Genomic DNA, 15,746 nt, shown 5'->3' with positions numbered 1-15,746 from the left:
CTCTGAGCTCATATAGCCAAATGTGCATTGATGGATGAGTGATCTATTAATTCTTAAGGATAATATTCATAATTTAAAATAGCTGAGATGTGTTTTGTGTGTGTGTGTGTGTGTGTGCGCGCGCGCGCGTGTATGTGATTGCATTACATAACTTTCTTCCATACAGTAATGCTGTATCACTGTGACAGAACTGGCAGGTGAAGGAAGGTTCAATCCCCACGATCTCCTCTCCGAGGCGCAGTAATCTAGCGTTTGTCAGAGTAGGAAGTGCAGTTTGCGGTAACAGTGAATTGAAAGTACGCCATAAATATGGCGCCAAAAGAGTTTTCAAGCTGATGATAAGAGCTGATTTTTCTCTCATTCTGTGTTGTCTTTTTTATTTTTTTCTTTCCCGGGGGGTGGGAGGGAGAGGGCTAGCAAGAGAAGACCCGCCTGTGCATTTGTGCAGAGCGGTGTGCACGTACACAGCACCGGGCAGAGGAGTGGAAGCGAGGCAAGGCACCGGAGCAAGTGAAGAAGACGAGGAGGAGAGAGCGCTGTGTTTTATTTTTGAAGGAAGGGGACGTTGCGAAACTGGCTTGCAATCTTTACTGACTCATCGCTTGGAAATAGAGCAGACCTTTTTTCTTTTTCTTTATTTCATTTTCTTTTTAAATCCTCGCTTCTCCTCCTGCTCCTCCTCCCGTGCGGCTGGCACCGGAGAGGAAAACAGTCGGATTTTGACACCACGTTTGGGGTTGCTTTTTGCAAAATGCGACACGCTTTCCTGTGAGCGCTATGTTGTGCGCACCTCGCAGCCCGTTACGCCGTGAACGGTAGCAGGACCGGCCGCTGCACCCGCTCCGTTTGTTATTGACTTGTGGAGGCTGTATCTCATCCTGGCTGCCACTTTTTTTGGCTGGGGGGGGATTTTTATTTCGGATTTGGACTCGGTCGTAGGTCTTTGCAGAGCTGACGCGCTGTCAACACACCGAGAGGTGAGGTGAGGTGAGGGGAGGGGAAGGGACAGTCCTGTCACCTAGCGTGGACCAGGAGCCAGCTTTTTTAGCTGCACTGCTAACAGCCTGCCAGGGCACCGAGTGGGCACGCTGAATTAGTCCTAAACCGCCTCCGCTGTTGAACTACATGTGCCTGGCTCCCAATGATCTCCTAATCTCTGGGAATCGCCCGCCGTCCAGGACTGAGGACGTCTCTGTACCCGAAGCAGACAGCGATCAAGGTAAAATAAGAAATAACGCTGATTTAGTAAAAAAATAAATAAATAAAAGTAGAATAAAATAAACATCCGAAGTCCACTTTGCTGCTGCTGCTAGTGCTATATCAGAGCTAGGCTAGCAGCTGTGTACGGACTTTCTCGCAGCGGACTTGTGAGTTACAGTCGCGGCTGTGGCGCTCCGCCAGTGAGCGGGGCAAACGGGTCCAGGAGAGGTGGCGATGTTGTGGGTGAGGCGTGGGGATATGCGCTTTACGTGTTGCAGTGAAGAAAAGACAAACAGCGCCTTTGAAAGCAGAGCCGGTGCACTCACTGCAGGGACATGAAATTAACCGGGGACACTCGGGCCATGTTGTTGTGCTTGAAAAATGTGACGTGAACGAGCCAGCTCCCCCCGTGGGAATCAAAAGAGTGCGAGCTGGTTAGTTGGAGCGTATCCAAGAGTGTGGTTATTGTTGTTATTATGCATTTATATTTTTTCGGGGCGTAATTGTTCGCGGCAGTGGGGTGAGTCGTGTGGGATATTTTAAATATAAACAATGAAAAAAAGAAAACTTGCGGGGGTGTTGAGGGTCGCACACATGGAGAGGCGCATGAGGTGAAGTTGTGAAGAGAGGAGGAGGTCTGGGATGGGGTGGGGTTGGGGTGTTGGTGGCACCAAACAATTTGCAGGCCCTGGGGATTTGCAGGTTTCTTCACTGCTCGGTAAATGGAGGGAGGGGGGTTCGGGCAAAAGGGACCAGCGGAAGCTGTACTGCTTTTAGGAAGGCTGGGCACGCAAGCATACACACATCAAGGAATTAGAGCAACTTCTCTCTGCCCCCTTCACCCCATCCCCCTTCCTCCTGCTTCGTGCTGTGCCGATCTAGCTGGCGTCAGAAAAGGGGGGGCTGTTGTTTACCTCTAAGTCAGAGCTCTCTCTGAGTGTGGCAGATGCATTCATACCTGGAGGGGGGGAAACAACAACACCACCAGGACATGACACGTGGATGCAGATGGTGATGCTGCAAGTCAGATGTCTGCAGGATTAATGGGTTATAACTGGGGCATTTGCCTCCTGTGTGATTTTTTTTTTTTTTGTGGCCACCTACTCTTCAACATTTGCCTGGAGCATCTCCAAAGAACACAAGTATATCTGCCTATTAGTGCTAATTATTAACGGGTGGAGCAATTTATCTTTTTTTTTTTTAGTTCAGAAAGGCTGAAGTGGCTCTAGCGTTGAATCAATTGAATTGTCTGGAGATTTGTTAGATGTTCCCAGTAGTGACAGCCTTCCCTCCCACCTACCCTTCCTCACACACGCATACACATGTGCATCATTATCATCATCATCACGATCGCCACTTGCAAGCAAGACCTGTGCACATATGCCAACAACTCCACGTGCTTCATGCCTACTCTGATCCTCAAGTATGGATGCAGGTAGCGATTACACAGATGCGCACATATACATACCTTCACCTCAGATTGTCTTCCTCACACAAACACAAACACAGACACACAACCGTCCTCCTCCCGCTGGGTATGAAACCGGAGATGAGTCATGGTGTGTGGGGGTATAACAGCTCTCTCTCTATCCCTCTAGCCCCTTCTTAAATTTTTTTTCATATCTTTTTCTGATGCAGTGCTATCTTGTTCTCACTCATGCTCATTTCTCTCCCGCTCTCCACCTTCCCTCCCTCGGGTCTCTCTTCGCTCGCCTAGAGACAGTGGTTGTTTACAAAATCAGCGAATGGGGATGAGTGCTGTTGTTATTTTGCTTCCACATTTTTGATGACAGCCCTCCAGCCAGTCGTCTGTATTTCAGTTGCTTCTTCATCTTCCATTGCTCCATCTCATTCAACTCTCCCTCTCTTTCTGTACTCCATCCACTCTTTTGTGCTTTTCTCCACCAACTTCTCCATCATCCATCCATCCATCCATCCATCGTACCGCCACTCCCTTCACACCATGTCATTTGCAGACCTTTTAAGCCTCACATGTGCCCGTACTCACACGTGTGTCTAGGCGTGGGTGTAGTGTTGCGTGTGTGTCTGTGAGTATTAGTGTCTGCTGCGTTAAGCGCTCAGCTCTTATTGGCTGGAAAAGGGGGTAAGGTCCCCCACGTGGTGTGTTGTATCGCATTAGCTGGCTACGTAGGTGATGATGAGGAGGAGGAGGAGAGATGCTGTTCATGAATGGACGGCTGACGTCACTTAAACCGTACCCTCAATCCGTCACACACATACACACAAATGGATGTTTTTACGCACATCGCTGATGAAGGCTGCGAAAGCGTGTATAGTTGTTGTTGTTGTTGTTGTTGTTGTTGTTGTTTTGGGGTTTTTTTAAGAGTTAGATTTGGAGATTTGTCGTATAGGAAGGATGGGAACCAGCTGAGCATGTGTGTGTGTATGGCTGCCTTCAGGCGTGTTGGCTAGCTGTCATGTTCATAGCTCTCTGCTCTGATCTGCTTAGTAACCAACTAACTAACCCAGCAGCATGTGGGCTACTAGCTGAGGAGGATTTGTGTATCTGTGTCACAATACTGTAACTGTTCAGCTGAAATTTCTTGTAGTTTGAGACGATTAAACATTCTTAATTTTTTTCATTATTATTGTTACTTTGTGTTTCCTACATGCTTTTTCACAGCACTATTTATATATTTGCCCTCTTCCTGATTTCTTCGTTTTTGCATACTTGTCACATTCAAACGTTTATCATTAGACAAAGATCAGAGTAAATGCAAAATGCAGTTTTTCAATGGTGATTTAATTTATTAAGGGATAAAAAAGATCATTCAAAACCTACCCTGTGTAAAAATTGCCCCCTAAACCTAATAACTGGTTGTGCCACCGCCACCCTTGGCAGCATAAATTGCAATCATGCGTTTGAGATACTCACCAATGATAGTCTTTTACATCACTGCGGAGGAATTTTGGCACACTCTTCTTTCCAGAGTTATTCGAGGCTATTTCGGCATGAACAGCCTGTCTAGGGTCGTGCCGAAGCATCTCAATTAGATTTAAGTCTGGACTTTGACTGGGCCACTCCAAAACATTCATTTTGTTTCTTTTGTTTTTTGAGATATTCAGAGGTGAACTTGCTGGTGTGATCAACAGTTACAGCAAAGTGTCCAGGTCCTGAAACAGCAAAGCAGCCCCACATCATCTTGCTACCGCCACCATGTTTGACTGTTGATATGACCTGACCTTAACTGAGGCAAATAAGACCAGCAGTCCTTTAGATGTTGTTTGGGTTCTTTTATGACAACCTGGATGAGTCGTTGATGAGCTCATTTGGTAGGTGGACCATTACTGGGAAGGTAATACCACTGTTGACTGTCGCTGTGGTTTATTGAAGTAATAAAGCCTTAGAAATGCTCAACAGGTCTGGCACTAAGACTGGCAGCTGCTTGTAAAGTTGAACTCAGCTTTCCAAAAAAATATGGTTAATCAGTTTTTTTCATGATTTAATATGAGGAGTGGCATAATTAATTTTGGATATCTCAGGTTTGGATAACTCTTAATAAATGAAATCAGCATTTAAAAGCTGTATTTTTTTATTTAACTGGAATATTAAAATGTGTCTGGTGATGACAAATTTAAGACAAATATGCTAAAAAAAATCAGGAAAGTAGAAAATACTTTTAACAACAAAAACTTTAATGTTTTATTCAGAATAAATTCATATGTGAAGTTGCCATTAGTTCACTTACAGTTTAGCTTAGTTCAGATTGTGTTAATTAGTTTGTCCTGCACAGATTTTTGTCGTGTCTTAGAGGTTTTGCAGCACGAAACAAACCATGTGTTGGCTTAAATGCCGCAGGCATGTTTTTATGCATTACCCTGATGTGTTCTGTCAGTGTTTGCTCGAAGCAGATGACCCCGCTGTGGCCTAGAACCTCATTAGCGGCTTCTTGTGCGTGTGCATGCGTGCACATGCTAACCTGCTGTTCTGTGAGCAGGAGATGACGTCAGACTTCAAGGGGAGAGGGGGTGTTTTCATTTTTATATATTTTTTTCTCATGTCACTGTGAGTCAGCCTTGTTATTAAGGGATAATTGCAAAGTCTGCACACCTGCACAGAACACTGGCGAGGAGGAAAATGTGGAACATATTTCAAGAGAAGACTTTTGCAGGAGTAATTGGAATGTGCTTCCTAACTGTTTGGTCTGCAAAACCTGTCCCTTGTTGACTGAATGAGAGCAGTGGATGCTGCGGTGCACCAGATGTTTTTTCAGAAAAATTAATGATGCTTTTTTTTTTTTTTTTTGTTACATTTTACAGGAAAGCCTTTTTGAACAAAAACTGTGTCGGGAAAAAAAACTTGTTATTATAATTTTTTCATATCAGTGTAATGACTATTTCTGTCAAACTTAAATGTAGAGCATTATAAAATTGTATTTTAAATAAAAAAAACTTAGGTATATATAGAACCTGCTATTGTTTTTTTCTTTTTTTTACCCTGGATGTCCTTTCCGATGCAGCTCCAAAAGGATTTGTGACAGACTGAACCTGGGATCTTTGCTTGTTTGGAAATTTTGTGTGAAACCACAGATGTAGGTCTGACCGGTCGAAAGCTTCAAGTCTTACGGGAGAACACAAACAAAATGGAAAAATAAATTATTTGATTAGTTTAAAATAAGCAAAGCGGGTAAATTCAAGAAAAATTCACATGTAAACAAAGGAGAAAATAAGCAAAAATGAGCTATTCATTCAGCTCTGGTCCTCTTATGGCAGGACTGTCTCAACGAAGTGGGCAGTCAGGATTATATATGGGGTTCGCTGCGGGTTTGTAGCTTAGCAAAGTCGTACTAAAACATTTGACAGATTTTCGAGCGCCGTGTACGACATAAAATCGTTTCGAGGTCAGTAAACACAACCAGAATTCATACATACACACGGGATTATAATCTGTCGACTTTCAGAAAAATCAAAGGATTGATTTTAAGTGTGCCGTATTTTCCAAAAAACACGGTAATAACGACGGCCCGCTAGCATGCTCTTACCAAAAATAGTGCTTTGTTGTGTGTCTGACGGACGAAAGCCAAACCAGTTCCACACCACTGAAGTTGGAGCATTTTTACAAACCTGGTTCATCCGTTTCATTCAACGATCCGCTTTGTGCGTATGAAAACAAAGGCACTGCGCATGCACGTTTTACCCATATTCTATCGTGATATTTCATTTTCTTGTCGTTGCCCAACATTATACCGATATTACCGTGAACGGTATGATATGGCCCAGCCCTATTCACTAGAATTATTTTTATAGTGGTATTGCACAGGAATTAGCACATATTGCTTTATCCTTTTTTTCTGATACTGTAAACCAGCCCAAAGTTTCAAATAATGAGGGATTATGCTTGTGTTGCCCACAGAACTGCTGCAGTAGCAAAGCAGGGCATGCACGCTTGTGTATGCACACGAAAGAAAGCTCACCCACCCTTTTATTAACTGAAGTAATATGTAATCCCATATATGCTTTTTCAGAATAAATAGCAGAGAACAAAAAGAATCTGTTGCAATAAGTTCCTCATCCTACAGACAGACTTCAGTGCTATCGTCTTGGACTGCAGCTGGTGGAGGTAGTCCTTGTTCTACTCTGTAGCCTCAGAGGACTACAGAGTAGCAGCACTAGCTGTCAGCCTGCTGCAGGCTCTGGTTAGGGTGACCCTCCTGCTCACAGTGGATCTCCAGAGGAGTATATCATGACCAGCTGCGGTCCAAGAAGGTAGAGTTAGAGTTTGTCTGAGGGGCCACTGCTGTATGCAGCGACTGAACTGTCAAAATAAGAGCAAGGGTATTTGGCAAAACCTATTCGAGTGGCCCTGAATTTACACAGGCAGCAGATATCCGTAAGATATCTTCAGGCACAAAACTTTGACTATGAGAAGCCTCATCTATTTAATGTTCAGACTTTTTGTTTAGATGGGGCAGCCAATTAGCTTAAAGGGAGGGTTACATGCTGCACCAAGGCCTAATTTAATGAGGATTATTTTGATCTGTAAATTATGCAAACTAACTCGAGGCAAGTGAAAATGGGGATAATAGGACCCTTTTAACTACATCAGCCGTACTAAGAGATGCATATTATATGTACATGTGTTTAAGTAATATAGTATATCTGTGAAAATCTGTGAAATATTTAAGTTAGCCCACAGTTGTAGAGTCTCAGGTGACTCGTGCACAAAGTTAAAAAGCAGAAACATTTGTTATTATGCTCAGACACATTTTCCCTTTTCTTCCTGGTTTGCTGGGTTATTCTCTTCTCTCTCTCTACCTCCTACTCTTATTTCCAGGGGAAGAAAATAAAAATAAAAGTCTAGTTGTAAGCACATTGATGGACAGGCTGACAGATGCCGCCTGAGCTCCTGATGGGAAGAGTTTCAGGAGTAGGTATGTGTATGTTTGTGTGCTGAGCGAGGGGAGTAAACAACAGATAGAAACAGTATGTCCGGCCTTCCTTTGCTGTAGGAACGCACAGTGATTCGAGAGGAAAATAAGCCTTTACTGCACTTATTTGTGTTTAATGTGCATGTGTCGAGATGCTACATGTGTGTTTTGAACTGCCAGAAATTAGGATAAACTTAAAAGAGAGGCAGAACAAAGGCGATGAGTTGTTGAGGAGGTAGTCGAAGACAGCGACAGAGGGAGGTGAAAGGTAGTAATAGAAGATGAAAGACAAGATGTAGGGTAAAGGATGGGAGGTGCAGGTAGTCGGGGTTACTAGAGGGTGAAGGGCAGAGTGCTCATCCTCAATCTCTGTCCTTGTCGTCCTTCCTTCCAAAGGCTAATGAACTCCCGATGGCAGTGGAGACGGGAGCTCTGGATCAGCCTTCCATCTCTCTGTGTTTCTCCCTCCCTCCCACCTTCCCTCCTCCCACCTGTCGTCCCCTTTTGCTCTTTCTCCTCCCGGGTTTTTGGCAGAGCCCGAGGCTCCCTGGCTCCGATTCACCTTCTTTATTGTTTGTCAGCAGATTTTAGGAGATGGAGCGGGAGGCTTAGTTAGAAAATGATTTGGACCTCAGCCTTGTTCCCGCTTTTTTTTTTTTTTAAATTCCCTTTCATTCTCTCTCCTATCTTTCTGTTTTTCGCTCACTCATCCCTGCTCCCATAATGCAGTGGCAGCAGCAGGAGCAGTGGCAGCATCAATAAATATTGTGTTAATGTTCTGGTGGCTGGAGCCAGCAAGGTGATAAAGGAAATCTATTTGATTTCTGTGGCTCTTTTGTTTGGCCTCTCAGGTTTGTGTGCATATGTGTGCGTGCACATTTGGTGTAGCAGCATTAAGTGTGTGTAAAGGTTTTTGTCTTTTGCTCCATTTATTCCCTCTTCATAACGCAAGCGCACTTCCTCTCTTCTGCTGCCGTCCTCAGAGTTTCCTTATTTTCTTCCCGAGTTTAACACTGTTTTACTGAGACGGAGTCCCTTAAGGATTTAACTGCTTCTTTATAGCTAGCATGAGCATTGTACTTAGAAACAGACACTGTCGAGGGAAGCTGCTTGAGGTATTGATATGCATAAAGTAAACTAGTTTGTATGTGCGTAATGCTACAAGGTATATGTGAGATCAAAGGCTTCAGGTATGGTCTATCTGTCAGGCAGCTATTTTTAGACTGAGCTATTGTGTAAGGTATTCCTAGAAAGCATTTTATAACCCTACCTACTTTGTCAACACTGCAATGCTGGGCAATTATTGAATTACGTGGGTGTGATTGTCTGATTTTGATTCTGATATGTTCATTTGTACAAGCCCATTTTGCTATTTTTGGTTGTAATCCTAAGGATGTAAACAAAGCAGTTTGTAACTCATTTACACATCTCCCTCCATGAGCCCTGTCCCATCTGGGAATGCCTGTACTTCCACATATGTGTCTTATAATTGCTTCTACGGCCGAATTTGATCGCGCAGTCTTTCCTCGAGCTTGTCCATTTTGAAAATAGCTGTGATGGCAATGGCAAATGCACAAGGTTATCAATAATGAGAGTTGTACAAGCTGCCAAAAGAGCAGCAAAGCACAGCTTGCATGGATGTGATGTCATTTTTGGGAGAGATTGCTTTCCCTTTGGTGTGTTTTAAGTGATGTGTATTTTTATATTTGATTAGGCAAGCACTGCTCTTCTTGGTTACCCTGCTTTCCCCGATGTAGTGCCATTGCACCCACCACAGTTTTCTTGTCATGAAGGTCAGCGGTCCCCAACCCCCAGGCCACGGCCCGGTACCGGTCCGTCAGTTGTTTGGTATCGGGCCACAAGAGTTGAAATTTATGGTTTTCAGGGTTTTTATCAATAACTCGATTTCATTGGGTCTTTTCCCGTGTTGTAGTTTCGTTTCTTATTTTGAAAGAAACATTTAAGCGTTACCATAGCGACCAGAGAGCATTAAGGAGCAGAGAGGAGGATGTTAATTTTAATGTTACTGGCTCATTTCAGGAGGACGCTGCTAATAAAGTTACACAATTACACAGTGAATTCGCGTTTTTTTAATTATATTTACAAACTACCACAGCTTTTGTCTTGGTCGTATCGTTTATTTAGTTGTATTTATCTGCATCAGCTTATATTGTCTGACATCTATTCAGCGTGCAATAGACATCAATTGTCAAAAGCTGATATATTGATCAAGTCGCCTGAGTCTATAAAATACTGAAGCTGCTTTTCTTATGGCTGCCAAAGTACATTCAACCAGTGGATTGGTACGTGTCAGTGGAGGAAAAAGGGAAAGGAAAAAATCCTAATAACAAAAAATAAAGTTACTAATAAAGCACCTAAATCGTAATCGTGAAATGGAAACAATATTCCTTTAGAAGCCTTTACAAACTGTCGTTTCTAGCATCGTTAACGTTCTTCATTTAAACCATGCTACTGCTGGCAGGGGGTCTTTGTCTTTTGCTTCTCTCTTATGTTACGCTTCACTTAGGGAAGCTTTGCTCCCCTGAGAGCAATACCAGAAAACTAATTCACTTTACGGAGACAACAGTCTTCTGTATTTGACATGAGTAGCAAGTTTCCTTCCATTCGGCGGATCCCCACGGAGCGTTCAGCGGGAGGGGGGGACCACAGGGGAGAGGGCTGATGGGAATGGTGATGGTGATATCAGCATCAGAGAGTGACTCATGACTGCTCTTAAGTGGCTCTGAGCCTAACAGTCAGTTAGATGTGAAGGGGTGGAGGTGTGTATTACCGAGTGAGGTCGTGAGCGCATGGAGTTTCCGGCTGAGATGTTGAGTACTGCTGTGTGCTGCGGTTTGTTTTCTTTTTCACTTCAGGTTTATTGGTGGTTTCTACCTTTGTGATGGAGCTCTCGCCGTGTCAGTGGGTTGCACTATACAGCAGCCTGGGTTTAAAAAATGTATTGAATAACTGATCCACAACTTATTCCTTTTTTGTTGAAATGCTGAAGGCTAGTTTCTTAGATAACCTTAAACCCAGAATATATGTCTATCTCCAAGAGCTGAAAGTTAGCAGCACCATTTTAGCAGAGTTAAACCATAATATTGAAGCAGCTTTTAGATGTTGCCTTCACATGACCTTCTCACCACCATAAAACCCTGGAAAGGGTACAGACTGCACAAACACAAGGAGTCCAACTCAACTCCTAGAGGATGGAGGAGGAAATTCTAGTTCCCTGTCACTGTCTATGCAGGATGCTTTTTGGTCACATTATTGAGTTTGAGCCACCAAAGGAAGTGAAGCACGAGCCTGTGCACAGTCTGCGCGGACAGCTGTATTGATTACAGCAGAAGTTGTACGTATCTGTTCCTTCTGACGTGTGAGGATGGACAAATGAAAAACTTGCTTTAAATACCTCATGTGTTGCCATGATGGTCTGCAGCCATGCTAGCAGCTATTTGAGGCTTTGCTTACACATACACGCACAAGGCAGTACTTTAAGTTTAATGCTTGCCGTTTGTAATATCCCAAAGCACTGGATGTTTTGAACTGACAGTGATACTAGTTAAAAAGTTAGTGCGTAAATGGCCTGTATTTGTATAGCGCTTTACTTAGTCCCTATGGCGCTTAGTCCCCTTAGTCCCCAAAGCGTTTTACACTACATTCAGTCATCCACCCATTCATCCACACATTCACACACTGGTGATGGCAAGCTACATTGTAGCCACAGCTGCCCTGGGGCGCACTGACAGAGGCGAGGCTGCCGGACACTGGCGCCACCGGGCCCTCTGACCACCACCAGTAGGTGGCAATGGGTGAGGTGTCTTGCCCAAGGACACAACGACCGAGACTGTCGGAGCCGGGGCTCGAACCGGCAACCTCCCAATTACAAGACGAACTGCCAACTCTTGAGCCATGAGCCACGATCACCCTAGACAAAGGGCTTGCATGAAGATTTGTTGAAATATTACTGAGATACACTCAATTGGCAAATTTCTAATTAGCCAATCACATGCTAGCAACAAAAACGACTTAAGCGATGGCATGGTTGTTGGTGCCAGAATTTGCTGGTCTTGGCATTTCAGAAACCGCTCATCTACTGTTACTTTCCCCATAACCGTCCCTAGGGTTTCCAGAGAATGGTCTGAAAAATAGAAAAAGTCCAGTGAGTCGCACCTCTCTGGGTGATGTTGATGCCAGAAGTCAGAGGGGAATAGCTAGATTGTTTGAAGGTGATAAGAAGGCAACGGTAACTCAGTAACTGCTCGTTACAACCAAGGCACACAGAAGAGATCGAACTTTGAAGCAGATGTGCCACAGCAGCAGGAGACCACACCAGGTGCCATAAGCTCAAAAGAGGAAAAGGAGGCTATAATTTACATTGGCTTACCAAAAGTAGACAAGAGAAGTCTGGAAAAAGGTTGCCTGGTCTGATGAGTGTTAATTTCTGCTGCAGCATTCAGATAGTAGGGCTAGAATTTAGTGTAACCACAGTGTAACCATGTTTTGATGGCTGCTTCCAGCTGGATACACACCATGTCACAAAGCTTAAATCATCTCAAACTTGAAAAGGACAAAGAGTTCACTGTACTCATACGGCCCCCACAGTCATGAGCTCTCAATCCAGTGGAGCACTTTTAGGATGTGGAGGAACAGGAACTTTTCATCATGGACCAGAATTTCTGAGGAATGTTTCCAGCACCTTGTTGAATTGGTGCCACGCAGAATAAACTACTACCAAAAACCGTAGGCGCACCATCCTTCCAGAATCACGAGTGCCTACACAAAATTTCGTGGCAGCTTTTCTCAGGACCAAAATTGAAATGTTCCCTCTGAATGTTTACTTGATAAATTAAAATTTTGATCAATCATCAATCATTTGCGACAAATTTACCGTATGCGCCAGAACAAAATTGCTACATTACACATCCTTGATAGTCTAAACTAGAATAGCTTCCAGTTATATTTTTTCACACAGTGATGCTATCGAGTCTCCATGTTTGCCAAGATTATTAACATCTTAATGCCAGATAAATCACAGATGGGAGTGACACGTCCAAATAAACGAACTACACACAAAACTTGTTCTAACCCGTCGCACTTCATCTAAACAGAACACCAAAAAAAACTTCTTCCTCTTGAAGTGTCAGTGTTGAAAGCTGGATCGCAGCCTAATACACTTAGCACGAGAAACGCGCGTGTGTTTCGCTACCTTTCATGTTGCGATGTGTGAGTTAGTCGCCGCCTCCTTTCTTGCACACCTGTTAGCATGAACCTGATGAAGATGTTTGATGTGTGTGTGTGTGTTTTCTCTTCTCCCCCTTTTTTTTTCATCGAGCACATAGGTCTCTGTGTGCATGCACATACGTTTGATGTTGAGGTAAATACTTGATACCCAACATCACACACTAGTAGACACCCACTCTGACATTTCGATTCTTTCAGCTCATTCACAACAGTTGCCCTATTTCTCCATCTCTGTCTCTCTCCCTGGTCTCCCCGCCTCACTTTATGAATCTTTGTGATTCCTTTCTTTGGTGCTCTTTCTCTCTGTACCTGTCAAACTCTCTTTTTCCTACCTTGTCTCCAGTGACTGTCCAAAAATAGCTGTGTGTGTGTGTGTGTGTGTGTGGGTGGATGAGAGACGGGTTGGGGAGAGTGAAAATAGACTTGGATGTGTGCGAGTGTAAGCGTCGCAGTCTTCCCTGCGTGCCCTCTAGCAGTTGTTGTCTTGCTTGTGCACGCAGCATTAGGTCTGCACAGGAACACACACTTCATTAATTGGTTCCTGTCCATCGCATCTCATTTTTTAACTTCCCCCCCCACACACACACACACACACACACCGCCATGAAGGAAAGGAAATAGTCAGTATTGATGAGGTGATCAGTAAACTGGGTTTGAACAGAGGATTGAAAGTGAGAAAACGTCAGGCAAAGAGTGACTGAGCGAGAGGTGGAATTTACCAAAAAAATAAATAAAATTCAAGGACTTGAGGATACAGAGAGCAGCAGCGAAGGAGATTGGATACTGTGATGGAAAGAAATGATAAGGTTAGAGGTGGAAAAGTGAGTGATGGAAAGGAAGCGAGTAAAAGAAAAAAGAAGGAAGAGAAGAAAGTCGTAAGTGGGCGGGGGGGGCGCAGCTCGGCGTCCTCCAGGTTTGGATGTTGCCAAAGGCTTTTAAGATTTTTTTTAAAATTTTTTTTAGGCTCTTTGTTCCCCAGGCAGGCAGGTCTTTACTCTGTTCAATCAAGCTACACACAACATTAGGATCATAGCGAAAGAGACACACAAATAAACACACAGATTAAATGCACAAATACACAAATCTTCTCCCGCACGCACACGGAGCACTGCCTCAGAGAGATGGCTTGTTATGAAGCAATTTATATGCAAGGATTCTTTATCAAACCGACTGACCTCTGGCAAGTCGAGGAGTGCTGAGCACTGGCCAACTGTTTGTGTGTCTGTGTGTTCGGGTGCGCTGAATGACAGGAAGCTTTACTTCCCGGGTTTTGTTGTTGTTGGTGCTTGCGTCATTTCGGCGCGTGTACGTGCGTGCAGCTGCAGAGCACCTTTGCTCATTTGCACTGTTTAACTATTCATTTTTATATGCTTGTTTCTCTTTATGAATAATAAACCAGCATGTATCCCAGCCTCTCTTAGGTCGTGCATACGTGCCCAGATGTTCCAGCAGTCACTTAATGTGTTTTTATTGTTGATGGATCTGTTTTCTTCTGACAGCCAGACTGCATGCTCATCTCAAGAGAGGGCTGCACGTGTGTGTGTGTGTGTGTGTGTGTGTGTGTGTGTGTGTGTGTGTGTGTGTGTGTGTGTGTGTGTGTGTGCGCTCACTGGGCTTTTACAGCTACAGTCTCTTAATAATAGATCGCCATCATGGTAACCGTTGTTGTGCTGACCTTAAGTGCTGCACAGTGCTAAAACAGACACCGGCCACCGACTAGTGTTTTCCTGCTGAAGTAAGTGCACCGTCATCCACAGTCTGTCTCTCTCTGACTGGGGACAGACAGACAGCCAAGCAGAGGAGCGACATACTTGCAGACAGTTAAACAGATGGCAGGCAAATGGGTAGACGGGCAGAGAAGCAAAGAGTCAAGCAGTCAGACAGACAGAAAGACAGATGGCAAGCTTATAGGCAGACAGACGGATGGACAGGATGACAAATGGGATGCAGCCAATCATAGATCTGGAAGCTGGGGGACGGAGAAGAAAGACTTTATTTTTTTTTTAAAGTCAGACTAGGCCAAATAAAAACTCGAATAATCTTTTACGATGCAAATGTGCGTTGAGCTGCACACGATCACACGTGGGTTAACTAGCCGTGATTAATCTCAGACCCTCAATCAATCGCTCAGTTGAGAGGAAGTGAAATGCTGTGGACTTAGAGTATTGATAAGGTATTTAAAGCAAAGCGAGCACATTTCTTTATTTCAACGCTCCTTAATGTATTTTCTGCTTTTCCCTGGTTTATTTCCTTGTTTTTAGAATTGTATTTTTTTTAGTTTTAGTTTTATAGATGAAAGAATTCATTCAGTTATCAGAAAGAAATCATCCGTCAGCTGCTCTACAGGAAAAATCTTTGTTGTTATAGCATCCCTTGTTATTTTAAATGATGTGAAAGTTTTAGTCTTGCTTTTGTTTAGAGGAAACTTACTTCCAAAGGAAGTGACAAAACTGATGGAAAATTTGAAGCGTGGAAAGGTGGCACAGTCCCACTCACGGCGTGATTGACAGATCGGATTTGACTATCTGAGTGCAATACCTTTACACGTTTACTCTTGCCCGAGGTGGGCCGTATGCTGCTGTCAAGATGTTCTAAAGCAAACAGTGCTTTTTTTATGACTCCTTATTTCCCGTTTTCAGCTGTAGTAGCATCTGCTCACTTAATAACGGTGCTGATGAAGTTTTACTGGCTGCAGCGACACACAGTGATCCCTATAAAATGATCACAAGAGTGGACTGTGAAACTCTGCAGGATGCCATGCATGCTGTCAGTATTAGCTTTACTTTTGGGAACTTCTTTAAGTGTTAACATGGTTTTAGAATTAAGGTACTAAATAAAACTTGCAGCTTTGGGGCTTTGAATTTTCTCCTAAACGTTCTTAGGGATAAAGAGTTTAAAGCCTGTGCTAGC

The 15,746-nt window shown here is 43.7% G+C and overlaps 1 protein-coding gene across 1 annotated transcript in view; it reads left to right on the top strand.

Moving 5' to 3' along the window:
- The first annotated feature begins 265 nt into the window (after positions 1 to 265).
- The window catches only part of jade2 (jade family PHD finger 2), a 216,734-nt gene continuing 201,253 nt past the window's right edge, over positions 266 to 15,746 (top strand). The window contains exon 1 of the mRNA XM_005727707.1: positions 266 to 1,219. The gene's annotated coding sequence lies outside the window, so the exon portion shown is untranslated. The remainder of the gene's footprint in view (positions 1,220 to 15,746) is intronic.

This window comes from Pundamilia nyererei, unplaced genomic scaffold (genome assembly GCF_000239375.1).
Source record: "Pundamilia nyererei isolate P.nyererei 1_Seehausen unplaced genomic scaffold, PunNye1.0 scaffold00026, whole genome shotgun sequence".
In the NCBI taxonomy this organism is placed as follows: Eukaryota; Metazoa; Chordata; class Actinopteri; order Cichliformes; family Cichlidae; genus Pundamilia; species Pundamilia nyererei.
Note: the sequence above shows the minus strand (reverse complement) of the source record. Positions and strands in the feature narration are given on the sequence as shown.